Source organism: Pteropus vampyrus, unplaced genomic scaffold, assembly GCF_000151845.1.
Source record: "Pteropus vampyrus isolate Shadow unplaced genomic scaffold, Pvam_2.0 Scaffold3, whole genome shotgun sequence".
Classification (NCBI taxonomy): domain Eukaryota; kingdom Metazoa; phylum Chordata; class Mammalia; order Chiroptera; family Pteropodidae; genus Pteropus; species Pteropus vampyrus.
Genome location: NW_011888784.1, coordinates 14,170,954 through 14,176,725, shown reverse-complemented (window position 1 = coordinate 14,176,725; position 5,772 = coordinate 14,170,954). Strand labels below are relative to the sequence as shown.

Genomic DNA, 5,772 nt, shown 5'->3' with positions numbered 1-5,772 from the left:
AGCATAGGGCCAAGTTGTAAAGCCCAGTCTGACCTCTTCCTTTCACATGCAGCTGGTGTCACAGCTGAAGGTGACATTAGAGTTCTGGGAATACCAGCAGGAGGTATTCAGAGAAGAGTATTAAAACCCTGAGTAAATTATGTGTATGTATCCCATTGCCTCTCCCTATTTTGAGGGACAAAATCATGATTGTACTTTAAAAGTTAATGTAAAGTTGGAATGATTACATTTCATGCATATAAGTAGCAATATTTCATTAGTAAGACAAAGATACATCTCATTAGTTGTTAATGCTTTGAGAAAACAAAGGCACTCATTGGCTGGGGTAGTCAATGACCCTACTTCTTTCTAGAGACTTGACAACACATACAAATCATAAAAACGATAAATTCTGACCCAGTGACACCACTTATAAGAATTATTTGAAGAGATAAGTAAAAATGACAATAGTGCTACATGTATAAAGATATTTGAAGATTGTTTTAATCACGAAAAGCTAAAAGAATGTCCAATGACAAAGGAGCTATTAAGAATATTATGCTTTATTATGGATACAATATTGGGTAGCTATTAAAATAACTCACCTCTTAGTCAGCTCAGGATGCTATCACAAAATACCATAGACTGGGGACCTTAAATGACTTTTATTTCCCATGGTTCTAGAGGCTGAAAAGTCTAAGTCAAAGTGCTGGCAGATTCGGTTCTTGGTGAGGCCCTTCTTTTTGGCTTGTAGTTGGCCAGCTTCTTGCTGTATTCTTATATGGCAGAGGGAGGAAGCTCTGGTGTCTCTTCTTCTTATAAGGGCACTAATCCCACCATGGAGGCCCTACTCTCATGACCTCATCTGAACATAATCACCTGCCAAAGGCCCCACCTCCTAATACGATTACACTGAGCATTAGGGCTTTGACATGTGAATTTTGGAGGAGGGGGAACAAACATTGAGTTCGTAACAACCCACATGATTCATAAAATTATATACATGGACGTGTATATAAGAACAAAATGAAATGAGTAACTTCCTTCTCCCAGACCTGTTCCCCATTTCCCTTTTGCATCTTTTTCATTAGAAACACCATGAGAACTGTGAGTCAGCCTCGATTCCTGTGCACCCTTCCAGTCCCCTCCTTTTTATTCCCTCAGCTCTCATGTGAACTCCTGCCTGGCTCCATATAACAGCTCTCTGACCCACACCCCAACCGACTTTCCCTGATGTCTCCTTTATTCTGGTGGCCTTCCATTATTTATAGAGTAGAATCCCAACTCTTCACAAGGATTCCCAGTGCTCTGTGACCTGGCCTCTTGTCTGACATTCTCATGCTATCTTTTTTTTTTTTTAAACGCCTACAGCACCTGGTATTCCTAGGTGGTCTCCCGTCCAAGTACTAACCAGGCCCGACCCTGCTCTCATGCTATCTTGACTGTTCTTCCTAAGCCTCTCCTAAGCCCTTCCATGCTGAAATGCTTGCAGTTCTCCTAATAGGCTGCTCTGGAGGGTTGGTCAAGCTCTTACCTCTATCTAGACTGCCCCTCCAGCCCTCCAGCCTGGGCTGAGACTGCATCTAAGGGTCACCTCTGCTGAGCTTTTTCTCCTCCAGAGCTATGTGAGCTGTACCCTATACACCTTCTCACCCAGGACACTCTGGTTCTTATTTCATTCCATGTCACTGTCTCCCTGCCGGGCGTAAACTCCCAGCTGCAGGATATACATTTTAACTCATTTTTCTGTTTAGTGTTCCTAGGACAGTGCCTAATCCATAATGAGCCCTAATAATTTATTTATATTTGAAAGGCTAAGTGGAACCAGTGCAGTATATGTTTATAAACATGATGGTTACAGACCCTTAACCTTCAAGAGCTGATATCTTCAAAACTTTGTCAGGTCTCTAGTCTGTAGACATGATTTCGATGTTATAATTTCTCCCGCAAGTTGAAGGTAAGTAAAGTAGAACCAACTCCTTCATGTATCAAAACCTTGTTTTCTGGCCTTTTCTGCACTAGGTCCGTGCTAGGTCCTCAGACAGGAAGCCTCAGGTTGGCGAAAGAAGGCCCACCGTCCTGTCAGTGTCGTCTCCCGTTGAGTTTGGAGGGGTATACACAAGCCCTGGGGCTCCCCTGTGTGGGGATGGTGAGGTCTCCATGGGGCCAGACTTCAGGCTTCCAGTGCAGTATGGGAGACATTGCCCCGTGAGCCAGGTGTCTTCACTTGCCTTGTTCCTGACCCTTCCACTCAGCCTTGGTGAATTGTTCCTTCACATGCTGAGCTGCAGGGAAGGCAAAGAGAATTGTGAGCTTGTGTGGGGGGCAAGATTCCTGAGGCCAGCGTGGCAGCCACATCTGTTATTAGTGGGAAATTCCAAGAGAAGGTGGATCTGGGAGACTAGAGTGGGGCCTGCAGAGTCCGGCTGCCCTTCTTACTACACAGGGAGATTCAGCCCTTTGCCAACCTCAGAGTCTCAGGGTAGATTTTATTTCAGGTGTTGGCACTCACCTAGGAGAGATGTATTACCCCTTCACCAGATCGGATCATAGCTTCAGGTCGCGAGAGTGCTCAGGTTGGCTCCTGGTCATAGCATCCATAAATCACTCACCTTCTGGCTTCTGCAGGACCTGGCAGTACCCAAGTAGCTAGTGTCTGAGCGGCCAGTGCCCAGAGGTGGGAGAGGTTATCTCGCTGGGCATCCTCCATTCACGTTCAATAGCACTGTGTGTCTGGGGGCAGGGAAAGGAGAGCTATTGGGTACCCCATCTAGAACAATAGTCAAGGATATGAGTGGTTTTTTGTTCCCAGAACTGGGTGCATTTTTGTGGACAGTGACTCATCACCAAAAACGCCAGTAACGGAACCACGGCATGTCTGTGCAGTTTACAAGGCACTGGGACATAGGTTCCCTGGCTGATCCTCACACAACCCTGAAAGGAGGCAAGATGGGGGCATTTAGGCCCCGTTTCCAAGGTGAAAAAACTAAAATCAGGTTGGTTTCATGACCGATGCACAGTAACCGCCCCTCAAAGGGCGGCAGGGCGAGAACGCAGGCACACACCCTCAGGTCTCCAGGCCCCAGCTCTCTCCAGTGAGGCTCCCTGCCTCTGTCTGTCAGAGAAGTTTGCAGAGTGAACACAATCTGGGAACATTTCAGCTGAGTTCATAGATATCATATACAACCATGTAGGGATGATTTTTCTGAGGGCTGGGCAGCAGGGTGGAAAGCTTTATTACATTGACTTTTAAAGCTTTATTATTCCTAGGACAGTTTCATGTCCTGGGATCAGTGGCATTGATTCTAGGACATGGATACGTCGGACGTGGGAGAAGCCCATGTAGACCGCATAGTCCAGAAAGTTCCCTGGAGTGAGCAGGTAGGTTTGAGTAGGTGAAAGGAAGGGTGGAAGGCCTTCCATGCAGGTTAGAAGGGACCCAGGAGTCAGGATCAGGCTTGGATGGCTCTGGGGTGGGGGTGATGGCTAAGAATGGCCCCCCCAGAGGGAGGCGATACCCTGAGCCTCAGGGCTGGACTGGTACACTGGGCTGTCATCAGTGCGCACAAAACTGTTTCAGAGGTTACTTCCATTCCGTGTAATGGAAACGTTAGGGAAGAAGAAGGGAAGAGGAGAGAAAAACAGGAACGTGGGAAGGAAATATTTACCAAGGAAAGATGAGGAAAAGGGAAACAGAGAAAAGAAGAAAGGAGAGACATGGATAGGCAGTCACCGCAAAGCCACCTCTGAAGAATGCGTGGGAAAAGGAAGAGAGTCAGGGACAAGTGGTGGGGTGGGCCGGGCCTGGGCCTGGAGGGCAGGTCTCACGGTCCCCTTGGGCCCCCGTCACTGCTGATTCCTGGTGAGTCGAGGTATCAGCCAATGAAGGCTTAAGATGTAACCCTTTCCAGGGACTCTCCCTCCTTCCTCTCTCTTTCACAAACATTTATGGAGTGTCTGCTCAGTGTCAGACTGTTAGGGCCAGCACAGTAACCAAAATAAAAGAAACCAAGGGTCAGCAGGATAGCGGTGGGCTCCCGCCCAGCCTGTGTGTTCCACGTTCCCTCTCCTGTAACCTTTGAACAATAGCATCTCCCTTATGGGGCTGTCTTGGAAAAAAACAATAAAAGCTGCTACCATTGCATATTACAGGGATCTGTCACTTGGTGTATGTGGCCTCTGAGGGGCATCGGTAGACCGACCTCCCGTTTCCCAGCCCCTCCTCTCCCCTGCCACACTTGTGACTGCAGACACAGAGCAGCACCTTCAGATGCAGCCCCGGCCCCTGGCTCCCTGTTGGCCTGCACCGTGTGCCCCTCTTTCCTGACAGGGGCAGATGTGTCTCTTCTTCTGGCCATGGCCAGGCCCCTTCCATGGTACCTTCAACACCTGTTTCCTTCTGGAATGCATCCTTTAGCACTGAGATGGGCTATAGCCTCTTTCATGCATAAAACCCCTCCTCCCTGGCCCCCAGATCCGTCCCTCTTCCTCTACCTTCACCCCGAGTGTTAGACCTTGTTTAAGTAACGCTGTCTTATCTCACTCTCCCTCCTGTTCCATTCCAGCACCTGTTCCCACCACCATGGTGAAACGGTTTTGTCTTTAAGGTAGGAGATACTTTCCCATCTTGATCTTATTTAATCTCTTAGCAGCACTTGATGTTTCTAGTTGTCCCCACTGAGGAATGCTTGCTGTTCTAAGTTTGATGGTGACAGATTCACCAGTCTTCTCTATTTTTCCTCAATTTTTCTGCTCCCTCCTGCCCTTCAAATGTTGGCCTTCTTCAGGCTCTGTTTCAAGACTATGCCTTCTCCTCTCAGTTGACCTCCTTACCTGAGTGGCTTCAAGGGCTTTCTGATGGTCCAGCGCTCTCTCTGGTCCCAAGGCCAACTCTCTAGCTGCCCCCAGACAGCTCTCCTTGGCTGTTCCACAGATGGTGAACGTGCACTGTGTCTAGAGAGGATCTTCTTATCGTCCCACAGACTCGTGCTGCCTCAGTGAGGAAGGCCACCAGCCAGCCAGCCGCCCAGACTAAGAGCCTCTCCCTGGCCCTCACCCCCACCGCCCCCCATCTCTCAGCTCTCACATTCTAGTGATTCTCCTGCCTCTTGGCACTTCTGTCCCCATTCTATGTGTAGTCCTTGGCATATAGAAAGTGCTCAGTAAATGATGAAATGAATGAAAAACAAAATAACATATGAGAAGGTGTCACATGGCAATTGCTGAAAAAATATGCCTATATTTGTTATTCATGTCTGTGAGCAAAGCACTCTGAAGCATAGCTGCTTAAAGCATTTTTAATATCTCTCACAGTTTCCTTGGGGCAGGAATTTGGGAGCTGCCTAAGGCAGTTCTGGCTCAGAGCCTCTCAGGTTACATAGCTGGGCCCAGGACCATCTCAGAGGCTTCTTCAGTCACAAGTTTCGTGTCTGGGCTGAGAGCTCCTCTGGCATCTCTCTTTATCTCTCACCCCCCCTCACCACAAGGTCTCTCTAGTACGGTGTCTTTGGGTAGCTGGACTTCTTACATAGTAGCTCAGGGCTCCAAAGAGAGAGGGTTAGGGGGGCACTGTATCACCTTTTCTAACCATTGATGTTGCACTCATTAGAAGTATGCTACCAAGGCTGGCCCACGTTCAAGAGCAGGGGGATTAGACACCATCGATTCATGGGAAGAAGGTCAAAATTTGCGAATCTTTTAAAAAGAAATTTATATACAATAAAATTCACTTTTATTTTTGTTATATAATCCTATGAGCTTTAATTTAATACATGCATAGGTTCTTATAACGAC

General features: G+C 47.7%; 1 long non-coding RNA gene across 1 annotated transcript in view; it reads right to left on the bottom strand.

The window, feature by feature from the left end:
* The window catches only part of LOC111740917, a 5,690-nt gene extending 881 nt beyond the window's left edge, over positions 1–4,809 (bottom strand). The window contains exons 1-2 of the long non-coding RNA XR_002780804.1: positions 2,492–4,809; positions 633–2,264 (exon numbers count right to left, since the gene is read on the bottom strand). This is a non-coding gene — a long non-coding RNA (uncharacterized LOC111740917). The remainder of the gene's footprint in view (positions 1–632; positions 2,265–2,491) is intronic.
* Between the last annotated feature and the right edge of the window lie 963 nt (positions 4,810–5,772).